This window comes from Lissotriton helveticus, chromosome 11, assembly GCF_964261635.1.
Source record: "Lissotriton helveticus chromosome 11, aLisHel1.1, whole genome shotgun sequence".
In the NCBI taxonomy this organism is placed as follows: Eukaryota; Metazoa; Chordata; class Amphibia; order Caudata; family Salamandridae; genus Lissotriton; species Lissotriton helveticus.
In genome coordinates this window covers 710215652-710235852 of record NC_136072.1, presented here as the reverse complement: position 1 = coordinate 710235852, position 20201 = coordinate 710215652, and the positions used below count along the sequence as shown (strand labels likewise).

Genomic DNA, 20201 nt, shown 5'->3' with positions numbered 1-20201 from the left:
TCTATTACGGCGGTGGCAACGGGCCCTTAAGTGTACTCAGAAAAAGTCCAAAAGCCTAAACAAGACAAGCTTCATAAAAAAAAAATACTCTTTTCCTGACTTGTCTAGATCAGGCAGGACATGTCCAGACTACAAACCATTCCTAGCCACCTGCTCTCTGAAACACTTCCTGGGTGTAGAAATTGTCTCAATGTTTACATATAGTTTGAGTTTTTGCCGTTTAACTCTGTGACTTGATGAGGATTGCATAACGAGAAGTGAACATTTACTTAACTAAACCAAATGGTGTTCATGCAAAATATCATGACGCTGCAAGCAGGATTCGAACCTACGCGGGGAAACCCCATTGGATTTCAAGTCCAACGCCTTAACCACTCGGCCATCGCAGCTGCGTGAGTATGACGTCACTGTTGTCGTATACGAGCCATGCGCTGCTCACATCAGGCCGAGACCTAAAAATTAAAGTAACGGAAGGACGGGGCACGTACCAGCAGTGCCCTGTCTCCCTCACTTATTTCGCATGCTTTCATACAATTAATAAAAATAGCAACAAGCATCACTCAAAGTGAGTGACAGGGCACAGATGAGCAGTAATCAATCACTGCACATTTCTGCCCTCTTTTCCCTATATTACGGCTCTGGAATGGGCCCTTAAGTGTACTCAGAAAGAATCCAAAAGCCTAAACAAGATACGCTACATAACAAAATTACTCTTTTCGTGACTCGTCAAGATCAGGCAGGACAGGTCCAGACTACGAACCCTTCCGAGCCACCTGCTCTCTAAAACACTTCCTGAGTGTTGAAATTGTCTTAATGTTTACATTTAGTTTGAGTTTTTGCTGTTTAACTCTGTTACTTGATGAGGATTGCGTAACGAGAAGTGAACATTTCCTTATCAAACCAAATGGTGTTCATGCAAAATCTCACGAGGCTGGAAGCAGGATTCGGACCTGCGCAGGGAAACCCCATTGATTTCGAGTCCAACGCCTTAACCACTCGGCCATTGCAGCTCCATGTTGTCGTATACGAGCCATTCGCTGCTCACGTCAGACCGAGACCTAAAAAATAAAGTAACCGAAGGAAGGGGCAGGTACCAGCAGGGCTCTGTTGCCCTCACTTATTTCGCTTGCTTTCATACAATTAATAAAAATAGCAACACGTATCACTCAAAGTGAGTGACAGGGCACAGATGAGCAGTAATCAATCACTGCGCATTTCTACCCTCTTTTCCCTATATTACAGCGTTGGGACTGGGCCCTTTAGTGTACTCAGAAAGAGTCCAAAAGCCTAAACAAGACACTCTACAAAAAAAAAATGACTCTTTTCGTGACTCGTCAAGATCAAGCAGGACAGGTCCAGACTACGAACCCTTTAAACCACCTGCTCTCTAAAACACTTCCAGAGTGTTGAAATTGTCGTAATGTTTACATTTAGTTTGAGTTTTTGCTGTTTAATACTGTGACTTGATGAGGATTGCGTAACGAGAAGTGAACATTTCCTTAACAAACCAAATGGTGTTCATGCAAAATCGCCCGATGCTGCAAGCAGGATGCAAACCTGCGCAGGGAAACCCCATTGAATGTCGAGTCCAACGCCTTAACCACTCGGCCATCGCAGCTCCATGAGTATGATGTCTCTGTTGTCGTATATGAGCTATGCGCTGCTCACGTCAGGCCGAGACCTAAAAAATAAAGTAACAAAAGGACGGGGCAGGAACCAGCAGTGCCCTGTTGCCCCTCACTTATTTCACATGCTTTCATACAATTAATAAAAATAGCAACACGTATCACTCAAAGTGAGTGACAGGGCACAGATGAGCGGTAATCATTCACTGTGCATTTCTACCCTCTTTTCCCTCTATTACGGCGGTGGCAACGGGCCCTTAAGTGTACTCAGAAAAAGTCCAAAAGCCTAAACAAGACACGCTTCATAAAAAAAAATACTCTTTTCCTGACTTGTCTAGATCAGGCAGGACATGTCCAGACTACAAACCATTCCTAACCACCTGCTCTCTGAAACACTTCCTGGGTGTAGAAATTGTCTCAATGTTTACATATAGTTTGAGTTTTTGCCGTTTAACTCTGTGACTTGATGAGGATTGCATAACGAGAAGTGAACATTTACTTAACTAAACCAAATGGTGTTCATGCAAAATATCATGACGCTGCAAGCAGGATTCGAACCTACGCGGGGAAACCCCATTGGATTTCAAGTCCTACGCCTTAACCACTCGGCCATCGCAGCTGCGTGAGTATGACGTCACTGTTGTCGTATACGAGCCATGCGCTGCTCACATCAGGCCGAGACCTAAAAATTAAAGTAACGGAAGGACGGGGCACGTACCAGCAGTGCCCTGTCTCCCTCACTTATTTCGCATGCTTTCATACAATTAATAAAAATAGCAACAAGCATCACTCAAAGTGAGTGACAGGGCACAGATGAGCAGTAATCAATCACTGCACATTTCTGCCCTCTTTTCCCTATATTACGGCTCTGGAATGGGCCCTTAAGTGTACTCAGAAAGAGTCCAAAAGCCTAAACAAGATACGCTACATAACAAAATTACTCTTTTCGTGACTCGTCAAGATCAGGCAGGACAGGTCCAGACTACGAACCCTTCCGAGCCACCTGCTCTCTAAAACACTTCCTGAGTGTTGAAATTGTCTTAATGTTTACATTTAGTTTGAGTTTTTGCTGTTTAACTCTGTTACTTGATGAGGATTGCGTAACGAGAAGTGAACATTTCCTTATCAAACCAAATGGTGTTCATGCAAAATCGCACGAGGCTGGAAGCAGGATTCGGACCTGCGCAGGGAAACCCCATTGATTTCGAGTCCAACGCCTTAACCACTCGGCCATTGCAGCTCCATGTTGTCGTATACGAGCCATTCGCTGCTCACGTCAGACCGAGACCTAAAAAATAAAGTAACCGAAGGAAGGGGCAGGTACCAGCAGGGCTCTGTTGCCCTCACTTATTTCGCTTGCTTTCATACAATTAATAAAAATAGCAACATGTATCACTCAAAGTGAGTGACAGGGCACAGATGAGCAGTAATCAATCACTGGGCATTTCTACCCTCTTTTCCCTATATTACAGCGCTGGGACTAGGCCCTTAAGTGTACTCAGAAAGAGTCCAAAAGCCTAAACAAGACACTCTACAAAAAAAAAATGACTCTTTTCGTGACTCGTCAAGATCAAGCAGGACTGGTCCAGACTACGAACCCTTTAAACCACCTGCTCTCTAAAACACTTCCAGAGTGTTGAAATTGTCGTAATGTTTACATTTAGTTTGAGTTTTTGCTGTTTAATTCTGTGACTTGATGAGGATTGCGTAACGAGAAGTGAACATTTCCTTAACAAACCAAATGGTGTTCATGCAAAATCGCCCGATGCTGCAAGCAGGATGCGAACCTGCGCAGGGAAACCCCATTGAATTTCGAGTCCAACGCCTTAACCACTCGGCCATCGCAGCTCCATGAGTAAGACGTCTCTGTTGTCGTATATGAGCCATGCGCTGCTCACGTCAGGCCGAGACCTAAAAAATAAAGTAACAAAAGGACGGGGCAGGAACCAGCAGTGCCCTGTTGCCCTCACTTATTTCACATGCTTTCATACAATTAATAAAAATAGCAACACGTATCACTCAAAGTGAGTGACAGGGCACAGATGAGCGGTAATCATTCACTGTGCATTTCTACCCTCTTTTCCCTCTATTACGGCGGTGGCAACGGGCCCTTAAGTGTACTCAGAAAAAGTCCAAAAGCCTAAACAAGACACGCTTCATAAAAAAAAAATACTCTTTTCCTGACTTGTCTAGATCAGGCAGGACATGTCCAGACTACAAACCATTCCTAGCCACCTGCTCTCTGAAACACTTCCTGGGTGTAGAAATTGTCTCAATGTTTACATATAGTTTGAGTTTTTGCCGTTTAACTCTGTGACTTGATGAGGATTGCATAACGAGAAGTGAACATTTACTTAACTAAACCAAATGGTGTTCATGCAAAATATCATGACGCTGCAAGCAGGATTCGAACCTACGCGGGGAAACCCCATTGGATTTCAAGTCCAACGCCTTAACCACTCGGCCATCGCAGCTGCGTGAGTATGACGTCACTGTTGTCGTATACGAGCCATGCGCTGCTCACATCAGGCCGAGACCTAAAAATTAAAGTAACGGAAGGACGGGGCACGTACCAGCAGTGCCCTGTCTCCCTCACTTATTTCGCATGCTTTCATACAATTAATAAAAATAGCAACAAGCATCACTCAAAGTGAGTGACAGGGCACAGATGAGCAGTAATCAATCACTGCACATTTCTGCCCTCTTTTCCCTATATTACGGCTCTGGAATGGGCCCTTAAGTGTACTCAGAAAGAGTCCAAAAGCCTAAACAAGATACGCTACATAACAAAATTACTCTTTTCGTGACTCGTCAAGATCAGGCAGGACAGGTCCAGACTACGAACCCTTCCGAGCCACCTGCTCTCTAAAACACTTCCTGAGTGTTGAAATTGTCTTAATGTTTACATTTAGTTTGAGTTTTTGCTGTTTAACTCTGTTACTTGATGAGGATTGCGTAACGAGAAGTGAACATTTCCTTATCAAACCAAATGGTGTTCATGCAAAATCGCACGAGGCTGGAAGCAGGATTCGGACCTGCGCAGGGAAACCCCATTGATTTCGAGTCCAACGCCTTAACCACTCGGCCATTGCAGCTCCATGTTGTCGTATACGAGCCATTCGCTGCTCACGTCAGACCGAGACCTAAAAAATAAAGTAACCGAAGGAAGGGGCAGGTACCAGCAGGGCTCTGTTGCCCTCACTTATTTCGCTTGCTTTCATACAATTAATAAAAATAGCAACATGTATCACTCAAAGTGAGTGACAGGGCACAGATGAGCAGTAATCAATCACTGGGCATTTCTACCCTCTTTTCCCTATATTACAGCGCTGGGACTAGGCCCTTAAGTGTACTCAGAAAGAGTCCAAAAGCCTAAACAAGACACTCTACAAAAAAAAAATGACTCTTTTCGTGACTCGTCAAGATCAAGCAGGACAGGTCCAGACTACGAACCCTTTAAACCACCTGCTCTCTAAAACACTTCCAGAGTGTTGAAATTGTCGTAATGTTTACATTTAGTTTGAGTTTTTGCTGTTTAATTCTGTGACTTGATGAGGATTGCGTAACGAGAAGTGAACATTTCCTTAACAAACCAAATGGTGTTCATGCAAAATCGCCCGATGCTGCAAGCAGGATGCGAACCTGCGCAGGGAAACCCCATTGAATTTCGAGTCCAACGCCTTAACCACTCGGCCATCGCAGCTCCATGAGTAAGACGTCTCTGTTGTCGTATATGAGCCATGCGCTGCTCACGTCAGGCCGAGACCTAAAAAATAAAGTAACAAAAGGACGGGGCAGGAACCAGCAGTGCCCTGTTGCCCTCACTTATTTCACATGCTTTCATACAATTAATAAAAATAGCAACACGTATCACTCAAAGTGAGTGACAGGGCACAGATGAGCGGTAATCATTCACTGTGCATTTCTACCCTCTTTTCCCTCTATTACGGCGGTGGCAACGGGCCCTTAAGTGTACTCAGAAAAAGTCCAAAAGCCTAAACAAGACATGCTTCATAAAAAAAAAATACTCTTTTCCTGACTTGTCTAGATCAGGCAGGACATGTCCAGACTACAAACCATTCCTAGCCACCTGCTCTCTGAAACACTTCCTGGGTGTAGAAATTGTCTCAATGTTTACATATAGTTTGAGTTTTTGCCGTTTAACTCTGTGACTTGATGAGGATTGCATAACGAGAAGTGAACATTTACTTAACTAAACCAAATGGTGTTCATGCAAAATATCATGACGCTGCAAGCAGGATTCGAACCTAAGCGGGGAAACCCCATTGGATTTCAAGTCCAACGCCTTAACCACTCGGCCATCGCAGCTGCGTGAGTATGACGTCACTGTTGTCGTATACGAGCCATGCGCTGCTCACATCAGGCCGAGACCTAAAAATTAAAGTAACGGAAGGACGGGGCACGTACCAGCAGTGCCCTGTCTCCCTCACTTATTTCGCATGCTTTCATACAATTAATAAAAATAGCAACAAGCATCACTCAAAGTGAGTGACAGGGCACAGATGAGCAGTAATCAATCACTGCACATTTCTGCCCTCTTTTCCCTATATTACGGCTCTGGAATGGGCCCTTAAGTGTACTCAGAAAGAGTCCAAAAGCCTAAACAAGATACGCTGCATAACAAAATTACTCTTTTCGTGACTCGTCAAGATCAGGCAGGACAGGTCCAGACTACGAACCCTTCCGAGCCACCTGCTCTCTAAAACACTTCCTGAGTGTTGAAATTGTCTTAATGTTTACATTTAGTTTGAGTTTTTGCTGTTTAACTCTGTTACTTGATGAGGATTGAGTAACGAGAAGTGAACATTTCCTTATCAAACCAAATGGTGTTCATGCAAAATCACACGAGGCTGGAAGCAGGATTCGGACCTGCGCAGGGAAACCCCATTGATTTCGAGTCCAACGCCTTAACCACTCAGCCATTGCAGCTCCATGTTGTCGTATACGAGCCATTCGCTGCTCACGTCAGACCGAGACCTAAAAAATAAAGTAAACGAAGGAAGGGGCAGGTACCAGCAGGGCTCTGTTGCCCTCACTTATTTCGCTTGCTTTCATACAATTAATAAAAATAGCAACATGTATCACTCAAAGTGAGTGACAGGGCACAGATGAGCAGTAATCAATCACTGCGCATTTCTACCCTCTTTTCCCTATATTACAGCGCTGGGACTGGGCCCTTAAGTGTACTCAGAAAGAGTCCAAAAGCCTAAACAAGACACTCTACAAAAAAAAAATGACTCTTTTCGTGACTTGTCAAGATCAAGCAGGACAGGTCCAGACTACGAACCCTTTAAACCACCTGCTCTCTAAAACACTTCCAGAGTGTTGAAATTGTCGTAATGTTTACATTTAGTTTGAGTTTTTGCTGTTTAATTCTGTGACTTGATGAGGATTGCGTAACGAGAAGTGAACATTTCCTTAACAAACCAAATGGTGTTCATGCAAAATCACCCGATGCTGCAAGCAAGATGCGAACCTGCGCAGGGAAACCCCATTGAATTTCGAGTCCAACGCCTTAACCACTCGGCCATCGCAGCTCCATGAGTATGATGTCTCTGTTGTCGTATATGAGCCATGCGCTGCTCACGTCAGGCCGAGACCTAAAAAATAAAGTAACAAAAGGACGGGGCAGGAACCAGCAGTGCCCTGTTGCCCTCACTTATTTCACATGCTTTCATACAATTAATAAAAATAGCAACACGTATCACTCAAAGTGAGTGACAGGGCACAGATAAGCGGTAATCATTCACTGTGCATTTCTACCCTCTTTTCCCTCTATTACGGCGGTGGCAACGGGCCCTTAAGTGTACTCAGAAAAAGTCCAAAAGCCTAAACAAGACATGCTTCATAAAAAAAAAATACTCTTTTCCTGACTTGTCTAGATCAGGCAGGACATGTCCAGACTACAAACCATTCCTAGCCACCTGCTCTCTGAAACACTTCCTGGGTGTAGAAATTGTCTCAATGTTTACATATAGTTTGAGTTTTTGCCGTTTAACTCTGTGACTTGATGAGGATTGCATAACGAGAAGTGAACATTTACTTAACTAAACCAAATGGTGTTCATGCAAAATATCATGACACTGCAAGCAGGATTCGAACCTAAGCGGGGAAACCCCATTGGATTTCAAGTCCAACGCCTTAACCACTCGGCCATCGCAGCTGCGTGAGTATGACGTCACTGTTGTCGTATACGAGCCATGCGCTGCTCACATCAGGCCGAGACCTAAAAATTAAAGTAACGGAAGGACGGGGCACGTACCAGCAGTGCCCTGTCTCCCTCACTTATTTCGCATGCTTTCATACAATTAATAAAAATAGCAACAAGCATCACTCAAAGTGAGTGACAGGGCACAGATGAGCAGTAATCAATCACTGCACATTTCTGCCCTCTTTTCCCTATATTACGGCTCTGGAATGGGCCCTTAAGTGTACTCAGAAAGAATCCAAAAGCCTAAACAAGATACGCTACATAACAAAATTACTCTTTTCGTGACTCGTCAAGATCAGGCAGGACAGGTCCAGACTACGAACCCTTCCGAGCCACCTGCTCTCTAAAACACTTCCTGAGTGTTGAAATTGTCTTAATGTTTACATTTAGTTTGAGTTTTTGCTGTTTAACTCTGTTACTTGATGAGGATTGCGTAACGAGAAGTGAACATTTCCTTATCAAACCAAATGGTGTTCATGCAAAATCACACGAGGCTGGAAGCAGGATTCGGACCTGCGCAGGGAAACCCCATTGATTTCGAGTCCAACGCCTTAACCACTCGGCCATTGCAGCTCCATGTTGTCGTATACGAGCCATTCGCTGCTCACGTCAGACCGAGACCTAAAAAATAAAGTAAACGAAGGAAGGGGCAGGTACCAGCAGGGCTCTGTTGCCCTCACTTATTTCGCTTGCTTTCATACAATTAATAAAAATAGCAACATGTATCACTCAAAGTGAGTGACAGGGCACAGATGAGCAGTAATCAATCACTGCGCATTTCTACCCTCTTTTCCCTATATTACAGCGCTGGGACTGGGCCCTTAAGTGTACTCAGAAAGAGTCCAAAAGCCTAAACAAGACACTCTACAAAAAAAAAATGACTCTTTTCGTGACTTGTCAAGATCAAGCAGGACAGGTCCAGACTACGAACCCTTTAAACCACCTGCTCTCTAAAACACTTCCAGAGTGTTGAAATTGTCGTAATGTTTACATTTAGTTTGAGTTTTTGCTGTTTAATTCTGTGACTTGATGAGGATTGCGTAACGAGAAGTGAACATTTCCTTAACAAACCAAATGGTGTTCATGCAAAATCACCCGATGCTGCAAGCAAGATGCGAACCTGCGCAGGGAAACCCCATTGAATTTCGAGTCCAACGCCTTAACCACTCGGCCATCGCAGCTCCATGAGTATGATGTCTCTGTTGTCGTATATGAGCCATGCGCTGCTCACGTCAGGCCGAGACCTAAAAAATAAAGTAACAAAAGGACGGGGCAGGAACCAGCAGTGCCCTGTTGCCCTCACTTATTTCACATGCTTTCATACAATTAATAAAAATAGCAACACGTATCACTCAAAGTGAGTGACAGGGCACAGATAAGCGGTAATCATTCACTGTGCATTTCTACCCTCTTTTCCCTCTATTACGGCGGTGGCAACGGGCCCTTAAGTGTACTCAGAAAAAGTCCAAAAGCCTAAACAAGACACGCTTCATAAAAAAAAAATACTCTTTTCCTGACTTGTCTAGATCAGGCAGGACATGTCCAGACTACAAACCATTCCTAGCCACCTGCTCTCTGAAACACTTCCTGGGTGTAGAAATTGTCTCAATGTTTACATATAGTTTGAGTTTTTGCCGTTTAACTCTGTGACTTGATGAGGATTGCATAACGAGAAGTGAACATTTACTTAACTAAACCAAATGGTGTTCATGCAAAATATCATGACGCTGCAAGCAGGATTCGAACCTACGCGGGGAAACCCCATTGGATTTCAAGTCCAACGCCTTAACCACTCGGCCATCGCAGCTGCGTGAGTATGACGTCACTGTTGTCGTATACGAGCCATGCGCTGCTCACATCAGGCCGAGACCTAAAAATTAAAGTAACGGAAGGACGGGGCACGTACCAGCAGTGCCCTGTCTCCCTCACTTATTTTGCATGCTTTCATACAATTAATAAAAATAGCAACAAGCATCACTCAAAGTGAGTGACAGGGCACAGATGAGCAGTAATCAATCACTGCACATTTCTGCCCTCTTTTCCCTATATTACGGCTCTGGAATGGGCCCTTAAGTGTACTCAGAAAGAATCCAAAAGCCTAAACAAGATACGCTACATAACAAAATTACTCTTTTCGTGACTCGTCAAGATCAGGCAGGACAGGTCCAGACTACGAACCCTTCCGAGCCACCTGCTCTCTAAAACACTTCCTGAGTGTTGAAATTGTCTTAATGTTTACATTTAGTTTGAGTTTTTGCTGTTTAACTCTGTTACTTGATGAGGATTGCGTAACGAGAAGTGAACATTTCCTTATCAAACCAAATGGTGTTCATGCAAAATCGCACGAGGCTGGAAGCAGGATTCGGACCTGCGCAGGGAAACCCCATTGATTTCGAGTCCAACGCCTTAACCACTCGGCCATTGCAGCTCCATGTTGTCGTATACGAGCCATTCGCTGCTCACGTCAGACCGAGACCTAAAAAATAAAGTAAACGAAGGAAGGGGCAGGTACCAGCAGGGCTCTGTTGCCCTCACTTATTTCGCTTGCTTTCATACAATTAATAAAAATAGCAACATGTATCACTCAAAGTGAGTGACAGGGCACAGATGAGCAGTAATCAATCACTGCGCATTTCTACCCTCTTTTCCCTATATTACAGCGCTGGGACTGGGCCCTTAAGTGTACTCAGAAAGAGTCCAAAAGCCTAAACAAGACACTCTACAAAAAAAAAATGACTCTTTTCGTGACTTGTCAAGATCAAGCAGGACAGGTCCAGACTACGAACCCTTTAAACCACCTGCTCTCTAAAACACTTCCAGAGTGTTGAAATTGTCGTAATGTTTACATTTAGTTTGAGTTTTTGCTGTTTAATTCTGTGACTTGATGAGGATTGCGTAACGAGAAGTGAACATTTCCTTAACAAACCAAATGGTGTTCATGCAAAATCACCCGATGCTGCAAGCAAGATGCGAACCTGCGCAGGGAAACCCCATTGAATTTCGAGTCCAACGCCTTAACCACTCGGCCATCGCAGCTCCATGAGTATGATGTCTCTGTTGTCGTATATGAGCCATGCGCTGCTCACGTCAGGCCGAGACCTAAAAAATAAAGTAACAAAAGGACGGGGCAGGAACCAGCAGTGCCCTGTTGCCCTCACTTATTTCACATGCTTTCATACAATTAATAAAAATAGCAACACGTATCACTCAAAGTGAGTGACAGGGCACAGATAAGCGGTAATCATTCACTGTGCATTTCTACCCTCTTTTCCCTCTATTACGGCGGTGGCAACGGGCCCTTAAGTGTACTCAGAAAAAGTCCAAAAGCCTAAACAAGACACGCTTCATAAAAAAAAAATACTCTTTTCCTGACTTGTCTAGATCAGGCAGGACATGTCCAGACTACAAACCATTCCTAGCCACCTGCTCTCTGAAACACTTCCTGGGTGTAGAAATTGTCTCAATGTTTACATATAGTTTGAGTTTTTGCCGTTTAACTCTGTGACTTGATGAGGATTGCATAACGAGAAGTGAACATTTACTTAACTAAACCAAATGGTGTTCATGCAAAATATCATGACGCTGCAAGCAGGATTCAAACCTACGCGGGGAAACCCCATTGGATTTCAAGTCCAACGCCTTAACCACTCGGCCATCGCAGCTGCGTGAGTATGACGTCACTGTTGTCGTATACGAGCCATGCGCTGCTCACATCAGGCCGAGACCTAAAATTTAAAGTAACGGAAGGACGGGGCACGTACCAGCAGTGCCCTGTCTCCCTCACTTATTTCGCATGCTTTCATACAATTAATAAAAATAGCAACAAGCATCACTCAAAGTGAGTGACAGGGCACAGATGAGCAGTAATCAATCACTGCACATTTCTGCCCTCTTTTCCCTATATTACGGCTCTGGAATGGGCCCTTAAGTGTACTCAGAAAGAGTCCAAAAGCCTAAACAAGATACGCTACATAACAAAATTACTCTTTTCGTGACTCGTCAAGATCAGGCAGGACAGGTCCAGACTACGAACCCTTCCGAGCCACCTGCTCTCTAAAACACTTCCTGAGTGTTGAAATTGTCTTAATGTTTATATTTAGTTTGAGTTTTTGCTGTTTAACTCTGTTACTTGATGAGGATTGCGTAACGAGAAGTGAACATTTCCTTATCAAACCAAATGGTGTTCATGCAAAATCGCACGAGGCTGGAAGCAGGATTCGGACCTGCGCAGGGAAACCCCATTGATTTCGAGTCCAACGCCTTAACCACTCGGCCATTGCAGCTCCATGTTGTCGTATACGAGCCATTCGCTGCTCACGTCAGACCGAGACCTAAAAAATAAAGTAACCGAAAGAAGGGGCAGGTACCAGCAGGGCTCTGTTGCCCTCACTTATTTCGCTTGCTTTTCATACAATTAATAAAAATAGCAACATGTATCGCTCAAAGTGAGTGACAGGGCACAGATGAGCAGTAATCAATCACTGCGCATTTCTACCCTCTTTTCCCTATATTACAGCGCTGGGACTGAGCCCTTAAGTGTACTCAGAAAGAGTCCAAAAGCCTAAACAAGACACTCTACAAAAAAAAAATGACTCTTTTCGTGACTCGTCAAGATCAAGCAGGACAGGTCCAGACTACGAACCCTTTAAACCACCTGCTCTCTAAAACACTTCCAGAGTGTTGAAATTGTCGTAATGTTTACATTTAGTTTGAGTTTTTGCTGTTTAATTCTGTGACTTGATGAGGATTGCGTAACGAGAAGTGAACATTTCCTTAACAAACCAAATGGTGTTCATGCAAAATCGCCCGATGCTGCAAGCAAGATGCGAACCTGCGCAGGGAAACCCCATTGAATTTCGAGTCCAACGCCTTAACCACTCGGCCATCGCAGCTCCATGAGTATGATGTCTCTGTTGTCGTATATGAGCCATGCGCTGCTCACGTCAGGCCGAGACCTAAAAAATAAAGTAACAAAAGGACGGGGCAGGAACCAGCAGTGCCCTGTTGCCCTCACTTATTTCACATGCTTTCATACAATTAATAAAAATAGCAACACGTATCACTCAAAGTGAGTGACAGGGCACAGATGAGCGGTAATCATTCACTGTGCATTTCTACCCTCTTTTCCCTCTATTACGGCGGTGGCAACGGGCCCTTAAGTGTACTCAGAAAAAGTCCAAAAGCCTAAACAAGACACGCTTCATAAAAAAAAAATACTCTTTTCCTGACTTGTCTAGATCAGGCAGGACATGTCCAGACTACAAACCATTCCTAGCCACCTGCTCTCTGAAACACTTCCTGGGTGTAGAAATTGTCTCAATGTTTACATATAGTTTGAGTTTTTGCCGTTTAACTCTGTGACTTGATGAGGATTGCATAACGAGAAGTGAACATTTACTTAACTAAACCAAATGGTGTTCATGCAAAATATCATGACGCTGCAAGCAGGATTCGAACCTACGCGGGGAAACCCCATTGGATTTCAAGTCCAACGCCTTAACCACTCGGCCATCACTGCTGCGTGAGTATGACGTCACTGTTGTCGTATACGAGCCATGCGCTGCTCACATCAGGCCGAGACCTAAAAATTAAAGTAACGGAAGGACGGGGCACGTACCAGCAGTGCCCTGTCTCCCTCACTTATTTCGCATGCTTTCATACAATTAATAAAAATAGCAACAAGCATCACTCAAAGTGAGTGACAGGGCACAGATGAGCAGTAATCAATCACTGCACATTTCTGCCCTCTTTTCCCTATATTACGGCTCTGGAATGGGCCCTTAAGTGTACTCAGAAAGAGTCCAAAAGCCTAAACAAGATACGCTACATAACAAAATTACTCTTTTCGTGACTCGTCAAGATCAGGCAGGACAGGTCCAGACTACGAACCCTTCCGAGCCACCTGCTCTCTAAAACACTTCCTGAGTGTTGAAATTGTCTTAATGTTTACATTTAGTTTGAGTTTTTGCTGTTTAACTCTGTTACTTGATGAGGATTGCGTAACGAGAAGTGAACATTTCCTTATCAAACCAAATGGTGTTCATGCAAAATCGCACGAGGCTGGAAGCAGGATTCGGACCTGCGCAGGGAAACCCCATTGATTTCGAGTCCAACGCCTTAACCACTCGGCCATTGCAGCTCCATGTTGTCGTATACGAGCCATTCGCTGCTCACGTCAGACCGAGACCTAAAAAATAAAGTAACCGAAAGAAGGGGCAGGTACCAGCAGGGCTCTGTTGCCCTCACTTATTTCGCTTGCTTTTCATACAATTAATAAAAATAGCAACATGTATCACTCAAAGTGAGTGACAGGGCACAGATGAGCAGTAATCAATCACTGCGCATTTCTACCCTCTTTTCCCTATATTACAGCGCTGGGACTGAGCCCTTAAGTGTACTCAGAAAGAGTCCAAAAGCCTAAACAAGACACTCTACAAAAAAAAAATGACTCTTTTCGTGACTCGTCAAGATCAAGCAGGACAGGTCCAGACTACGAACCCTTTAAACCACCTGCTCTCTAAAACACTTCCAGAGTGTTGAAATTGTCGTAATGTTTACATTTAGTTTGAGTTTTTGCTGTTTAATTCTGTGACTTGATGAGGATTGCGTAACGAGAAGTGAACATTTCCTTAACAAACCAAATGGTGTTCATGCAAAATCACCCGATGCTGCAAGCAGGATGCGAACCTGCGCTGGGAAACCCCATTGAATTTCGAGTCGAACGCCTTAACCACTCGGCCATCGCAGCTCCATGAGTATGATGTCTCTGTTGTCGTATATGAGCCATGCGCTGCTCACGTTAGGCCGAGACCTAAAAAATAAAGTAACAAAAGGACGGGGCAGGAACCAGCAGTGCCCTGTTGCCCTCACTTATTTCACATGCTTTCATACAATTAATAAAAATAGCAACACGTATCACTCAAAGTGAGTGACAGGGCAGAGATGAGCGGTAATCATTCACTGTGCATTTCTACCCTCTTTTCCCTCTATTACGGCGGTGGCAACGGGCCCTTAAGTGTACTCAGAAAAAGTCCAAAAGCCTAAACAAGACACGCTTCATAAAAAAAAAATACTCTTTTCCTGACTTGTCTAGATCAGGCAGGACATGTCCAGACTACAAACCATTCCTAGCCACCTGCTCTCTGAAACACTTCCTGGGTGTAGAAATTGTCTCAATGTTTACATATAGTTTGAGTTTTTGCCGTTTAACTCTGTGACTTGATGAGGATTGCATAACGAGAAGTGAACATTTACTTAACTAAACCAAATGGTGTTCATGCAAAATATCATGCCGCTGCAAGCAGGATTCGAACCTACGCGGGGAAACCCCATTGGATTTCAAGTCCAACGCCTTAACCACTCGGCCATCGCAGCTGCGTAAGTATGACGTCACTGTTGTCGTATACGAGCCATGCGCTGCTCACATCAGGCCGAGACCTAAAATTTAAAGTAACGGAAGGACGGGGCACGTACCAGCAGTGCCCTGTCTCCCTCACTTATTTCGCATGCTTTCATACAATTAATAAAAATAGCAACAAGTATTCACTCAAAGTGAGTGACAGGGCACAGATGAGCAGTAATCAATCACTGCACATTTCTGCCCTCTTTTCCCTATATTACGGCTCTGGAATGGGCCCTTAAGTGTACTCAGAAAGAGTCCAAAAGCCTAAACAAGATACGCTACATAACAAAATTACTCTTTTCGTGACTCGTCAAGATCAGGCAGGACAGGTCCAGACTACGAACCCTTCCGAGCCACCTGCTCTCTAAAACACTTCCTGAGTGTTGAAATTGTCTTAATGTTTACATTTAGTTTGAGTTTTTGCTGTTTAACTCTGTTACTTGATGAGGATTGCGTAACGAGAAGTGAACATTTCCTTATCAAACCAAATGGTGTTCATGCAAAATCGCACGAGGCTGGATGCAGGATTCGGACCTGCGCAGGGAAACCCCATTGATTTCGAGTCCAACGCCTTAACCACTCGGCCATTGCAGCTCCATGTTGTCGTATACGAGCCATTCGCTGCTCACGTCAGACCGAGACCTAAAAAATAAAGTAACCGAAGGAAGGGGCAGGTACCAGCAGGGCTCTGTTGCCCTCACTTATTTCGCTTGCTTTCATACAATTAATAAAAATAGCAACACGTATCACTCAAAGTGAGTGACAGGGCACAGATGAGCAGTAATCAATCACTGCGCATTTCTACCCTCTTTTCCCTATATTACAGCGCTGGGACTGGGCCCTTTAGTGTACTCAGAAAGAGTCCAAAAGCCTAAACAAGACACTCTACAAAAAAATAAATGACTCTTTTTGTGACTCGTCAAGATCAAGCAGGACAGGTCCAGACTACGAACCCTTTAAACCACCTGCTCTCTAAAACACTTCCAGAGTGTTGAAATTGTCGTAATGTTTACATTTAGTTTGAGTTTTTGCTGTTTAATTCTGTGACTTGATGAGGATTGCGTAACGAGAAGTGAACATTTCCTTAACAAACCAAATGGTGTTCATGCAAAATCGCCCGATGCTGCAAGCAGGATGCGAACCTGCGCAGGGAAACCCCATTGAATTTCAAGTCCAACGCCTTAACCACTCGGCCATCGCAGCTCCATGAGTATGATGTCTCTGTTGTCGTATATGAGCCATGCGCTGCTCACGTCAGGCCGAGACCTAAAAAATAAAGTAACAAAAGGACGGGGCAGGAACCAGCAGTGCCCTGTTGCCCTCACTTATTTCACATGCTTTCATACAATTAATAAAAATAGCAACAAGTATCACTCAAAGTGAGTGACAGGGCACAGATGAGCGGTAATCATTCACTGTGCATTTCTACCCTCTTTTCCCTCTATTACGGCGGTGGCAACGGGCCCTTAAGTGTACTCAGAAAAAGTCCAAAAGCCTAAACAAGACACGCTTCATAAAAAAAAATACTCTTTTCCTGACTTGTCTAGATCAGGCAGGACATGTCCAGACTACAAACCATTCCTAGCCACCTGCTCTCTGAAACACTTCCTGGGTGTAGACATTGTCTCAATGTTTACATATAGTTTGAGTTTTTGCCGTTTAACTCTGTGACTTGATGAGGATTGCATAACGAGAAGTGAACATTTACTTAACTAAACCAAATGGTGTTCATGCAAAATATCATGACGCTGCAAGCAGGATTCAAACCTACGCGGGGAAACCCCATTGGATTTCAAGTCCAACGCCTTAACCACTCGGCCATCGCAGCTGCGTGAGTATGACGTCACTGTTGTCGTATACGAGCCATGCGCTGCTCACATCAGGCCGAGACCTAAAATTTAAAGTAACGGAAGGACGGGGCACGTACCAGCAGTGCCCTGTCTCCCTCACTTATTTCGCATGCTTTCATACAATTAATAAAAATAGCAACAAGCATCACTCAAAGTGAGTGACAGGGCACAGATGAGCAGTAATCAATCACTGCACATTTCTGCCCTCTTTTCCCTATATTACGGCTCTGGAATGGGCCCTTAAGTGTACTCAGAAAGAGTCCAAAAGCCTAAACAAGATACGCTACATAACAAAATTACTCTTTTCGTGACTCGTCAAGATCAGGCAGGACAGGTCCAGACTACGAACCCTTCCGAGCCACCTGCTCTCTAAAACACTTCCTGAGTGTTGAAATTGTCTTAATGTTTATATTTAGTTTGAGTTTTTGCTGTTTAACTCTGTTACTTGATGAGGATTGCGTAACGAGAAGTGAACATTTCCTTATCAAACCAAATGGTGTTCATGCAAAATCGCACGAGGCTGGAAGCAGGATTCGGACCTGCGCAGGGAAACCCCATTGATTTCGAGTCAGACGCCTTAACCACTCGGCCATTGCAGCTCCATGTTGTCGTATACGAGCCATTCCCTGCTCACGTCAGACCGAGACCTAAAAAATAAAGTAACCGAAGGAAGGGGCAGGTACCAGCAGGGCTCTGTTGCCCTCACTTATTTCGCTTGCTTTCATACAATTAATAAAAATAGCAACACGTATCACTCAAAGTGAGTGACAGGGCACAGATGAGCAGTAATCAATCACTGCGCATTTCTACCCTCTTTTCCCTATATTACAGCGCTGGGACTGGGCCCTTAAGTGTACTCAGAAAGAGTCCAAAAGCCTAAACAAGACACTCTACAAAAAAAAAATGACTCTTTTCGTGACTCGTCAAGATCAAGCAGGACAGGTCCAGACTACGAACCCTTTAAACCACCTGCTCTCTAAAACACTTCCAGAGTGTTGAAATTGTCGTAATGTTTACATTTAGTTTGAGTTTTTGCTGTTTAATTCTGTGACTTGATGAGGATTGCGTAACGAGAAGTGAACATTTCCTTAACAAACCAAATGGTGTTCATGCAAAATCGCCCGATGCTGCAAGCAGGATGCAAACCTGCACAGGGAAACCCCATTGAATTTCAAGTCCAACGCCTTAACCACTCGGCCATCGCAGCTCCATGAGTATGATGTCTCTGTTGTCGTATATGAGCCATGCGCTGCTCACGTCAGGCCGAGACCTAAAAAATAAAGTAACAAAAGGACGGGGCAGGAACCAGCAGTGCCCTGTTGCCCTCACTTATTTCACATGCTTTCATACAATTAATAAAAATAGCAACACGTATCACTCAAAGTGAGTGACAGGGCACAGATGAGCGGTAATCATTCACTGTGCATTTCTACCCTCTTTTCCCTCTATTACGGCGGTGGCAACGGGCCCTTAAGTGTACTCAGAAAAAGTCCAAAAGCCTAAACAAGACACGCTTCATAAAAAAAAAATACTCTTTTCCTGACTTGTCTAGATCAGGCAGGACATGTCCAGACTACAAACCATTCCTAGCCACCTGCTCTCTGAAACACTTCCTGGGTGTAGAAATTGTCTCAATGTTTACATATAGTTTGAGTTTTTGCCGTTTAACTCTGTGACTTGATGAGGATTGCATAACGAGAAGTGAACATTTACTTAACTAAACCAAATGGTGTTCATGCAAAATATCATGACGCTGCAAGCAGGATTCGAACCTACGCGGGGAAACCCCATTGGATTTCAAGTCCAACGCCTTAACCACTCGGCCATCGCAGCTGCGTGAGTATGACGTCACTGTTGTCGTATACGAGCCATGCGCTGCTCACATCAGGCCGAGACCTAAAAATTAAAGTAACGGAAGGACGGGGCACGTACCAGCAGTGCCCTGTCTCCCTCACTTATTTCGCATGCTTTCATACAATTAATAAAAATAGCAACAAGCATCACTCAAAGTGAGTGACAGGGCACAGATGAGCAGTAATCAATCACTGCACATTTCTGCCCTCTTTTCCCTATATTACGGCTCTGGAATGGGCCCTTAAGTGTACTCAGAAAGAGTCCAAAAGCCTAAACAAGATACGCTACATAACAAAATTACTCTTTTCGTGACTCGTCAAGATCAGGCAGGACAGGTCCAGACTACGAACCCTTCCGCAGCCACCTGCTCTCTAAAACACTTCCTGAGTGTTGAAATTGTCTTAATGTTTACATTTAGTTTGAGTTTTTGCTGTTTAACTCTGTTACTTGATGAGGATTGCGTAACGAGAAGTGAACATTTCCTTATCAAACCAAATGGTGTTCATGCAAAATCGCACGAGGCTGGAAGCAGGATTCGGACCTGCGCAGGGAAACCCCATTGATTTCGAGTCCAACGCCTTAACCACTCGGCCATTGCAGCTCCATGTTGTCGTATACGAGCCATTCGCTGCTCACGTCAGACCGAGACCTAAAAAATAAAGTAACCGAAGGAAGGGGCAGGTACCAGCAGGGCTCTGTTGCCCTCACTTATTTCGCTTGCTTTCATACAATTAATAAAAATAGCAACACGTATCACTCAAAGTGAGTGACAGGGCACATATGAGCAGTAATCAATCACTGCGCATTTCTACCCTCTTTTCCCTATATTACAGCGCTGGGACTGGGCCCTTTAGTGTACTCAGAAAGAGTCCAAAAGCCTAAACAAGACACTCTACAAAAAAAAAATGACTCTTTTCGTGACTCGTCAAGATCAAGCAGGACAGGTCCAGACTACGAACCCTTTAAACCACCTGCTCTCTAAAACACTTCCAGAGTGTTGAAATTGTCGTAATGTTTACATTTAGTTTGAGTTTTTGCTGTTTAATTCTGTGACTTGATGAGGATTGCGTAACGAGAAGTGAACATTTCCTTAACGAACCAAATGGTGTTCATGCAAAATCGCCCGATGCTGCAAGCAGGATGCGAACCTGCGCAGGGAAACCCCATTGAATTTCAAGTCCAACGCCTTAACCACTCGGCCATCGCAGCTCCATGAGTATGATGTCTCTGTTGTCGTA

General features: G+C 44.2%; 22 non-coding genes across 22 annotated transcripts; all 22 read right to left on the bottom strand.

The window, feature by feature from the left end:
- Positions 1 to 307: 307 nt before the first annotated feature.
- On the bottom strand, positions 308 to 389 carry TRNAS-UGA (transfer RNA serine (anticodon UGA)). The gene has a single exon. It is a non-coding gene; the product is annotated as a tRNA-Ser (tRNA).
- A 1147-nt stretch (positions 390 to 1536) lies between these two features.
- On the bottom strand, positions 1537 to 1618 carry TRNAS-CGA (transfer RNA serine (anticodon CGA)). The gene has a single exon. It is a non-coding gene; the product is annotated as a tRNA-Ser (tRNA).
- Positions 1619 to 2162: 544 nt separating this feature from the next.
- TRNAS-UGA (transfer RNA serine (anticodon UGA)) lies at positions 2163 to 2244 on the bottom strand. Its single transcript has one exon. It is a non-coding gene; the product is annotated as a tRNA-Ser (tRNA).
- Positions 2245 to 3391: 1147 nt separating this feature from the next.
- On the bottom strand, positions 3392 to 3473 carry TRNAS-CGA (transfer RNA serine (anticodon CGA)). Its single transcript has one exon. It is a non-coding gene; the product is annotated as a tRNA-Ser (tRNA).
- A 544-nt stretch (positions 3474 to 4017) lies between these two features.
- TRNAS-UGA (transfer RNA serine (anticodon UGA)) lies at positions 4018 to 4099 on the bottom strand. Its single transcript has one exon. It is a non-coding gene; the product is annotated as a tRNA-Ser (tRNA).
- Positions 4100 to 5246: 1147 nt separating this feature from the next.
- On the bottom strand, positions 5247 to 5328 carry TRNAS-CGA (transfer RNA serine (anticodon CGA)). Its single transcript has one exon. It is a non-coding gene; the product is annotated as a tRNA-Ser (tRNA).
- Positions 5329 to 5872: 544 nt separating this feature from the next.
- Positions 5873 to 5954, bottom strand: TRNAS-UGA (transfer RNA serine (anticodon UGA)). The gene has a single exon. It is a non-coding gene; the product is annotated as a tRNA-Ser (tRNA).
- A 1147-nt stretch (positions 5955 to 7101) lies between these two features.
- TRNAS-CGA (transfer RNA serine (anticodon CGA)) lies at positions 7102 to 7183 on the bottom strand. Its single transcript has one exon. It is a non-coding gene; the product is annotated as a tRNA-Ser (tRNA).
- Positions 7184 to 7727: 544 nt separating this feature from the next.
- TRNAS-UGA (transfer RNA serine (anticodon UGA)) lies at positions 7728 to 7809 on the bottom strand. The gene has a single exon. It is a non-coding gene; the product is annotated as a tRNA-Ser (tRNA).
- Positions 7810 to 8956: 1147 nt separating this feature from the next.
- On the bottom strand, positions 8957 to 9038 carry TRNAS-CGA (transfer RNA serine (anticodon CGA)). The gene has a single exon. It is a non-coding gene; the product is annotated as a tRNA-Ser (tRNA).
- A 544-nt stretch (positions 9039 to 9582) lies between these two features.
- Positions 9583 to 9664, bottom strand: TRNAS-UGA (transfer RNA serine (anticodon UGA)). Its single transcript has one exon. It is a non-coding gene; the product is annotated as a tRNA-Ser (tRNA).
- A 1147-nt stretch (positions 9665 to 10811) lies between these two features.
- On the bottom strand, positions 10812 to 10893 carry TRNAS-CGA (transfer RNA serine (anticodon CGA)). Its single transcript has one exon. It is a non-coding gene; the product is annotated as a tRNA-Ser (tRNA).
- Positions 10894 to 11437: 544 nt separating this feature from the next.
- On the bottom strand, positions 11438 to 11519 carry TRNAS-UGA (transfer RNA serine (anticodon UGA)). Its single transcript has one exon. It is a non-coding gene; the product is annotated as a tRNA-Ser (tRNA).
- A 1148-nt stretch (positions 11520 to 12667) lies between these two features.
- TRNAS-CGA (transfer RNA serine (anticodon CGA)) lies at positions 12668 to 12749 on the bottom strand. The gene has a single exon. It is a non-coding gene; the product is annotated as a tRNA-Ser (tRNA).
- Positions 12750 to 13293: 544 nt separating this feature from the next.
- TRNAS-UGA (transfer RNA serine (anticodon UGA)) lies at positions 13294 to 13375 on the bottom strand. The gene has a single exon. It is a non-coding gene; the product is annotated as a tRNA-Ser (tRNA).
- A 1148-nt stretch (positions 13376 to 14523) lies between these two features.
- On the bottom strand, positions 14524 to 14605 carry TRNAS-CGA (transfer RNA serine (anticodon CGA)). Its single transcript has one exon. It is a non-coding gene; the product is annotated as a tRNA-Ser (tRNA).
- Positions 14606 to 15149: 544 nt separating this feature from the next.
- Positions 15150 to 15231, bottom strand: TRNAS-UGA (transfer RNA serine (anticodon UGA)). The gene has a single exon. It is a non-coding gene; the product is annotated as a tRNA-Ser (tRNA).
- A 1149-nt stretch (positions 15232 to 16380) lies between these two features.
- TRNAS-UGA (transfer RNA serine (anticodon UGA)) lies at positions 16381 to 16462 on the bottom strand. The gene has a single exon. It is a non-coding gene; the product is annotated as a tRNA-Ser (tRNA).
- Positions 16463 to 17005: 543 nt separating this feature from the next.
- Positions 17006 to 17087, bottom strand: TRNAS-UGA (transfer RNA serine (anticodon UGA)). The gene has a single exon. It is a non-coding gene; the product is annotated as a tRNA-Ser (tRNA).
- A 1147-nt stretch (positions 17088 to 18234) lies between these two features.
- TRNAS-UGA (transfer RNA serine (anticodon UGA)) lies at positions 18235 to 18316 on the bottom strand. The gene has a single exon. It is a non-coding gene; the product is annotated as a tRNA-Ser (tRNA).
- Positions 18317 to 18860: 544 nt separating this feature from the next.
- Positions 18861 to 18942, bottom strand: TRNAS-UGA (transfer RNA serine (anticodon UGA)). The gene has a single exon. It is a non-coding gene; the product is annotated as a tRNA-Ser (tRNA).
- A 1148-nt stretch (positions 18943 to 20090) lies between these two features.
- On the bottom strand, positions 20091 to 20172 carry TRNAS-UGA (transfer RNA serine (anticodon UGA)). The gene has a single exon. It is a non-coding gene; the product is annotated as a tRNA-Ser (tRNA).
- Positions 20173 to 20201: the final 29 nt, after the last annotated feature.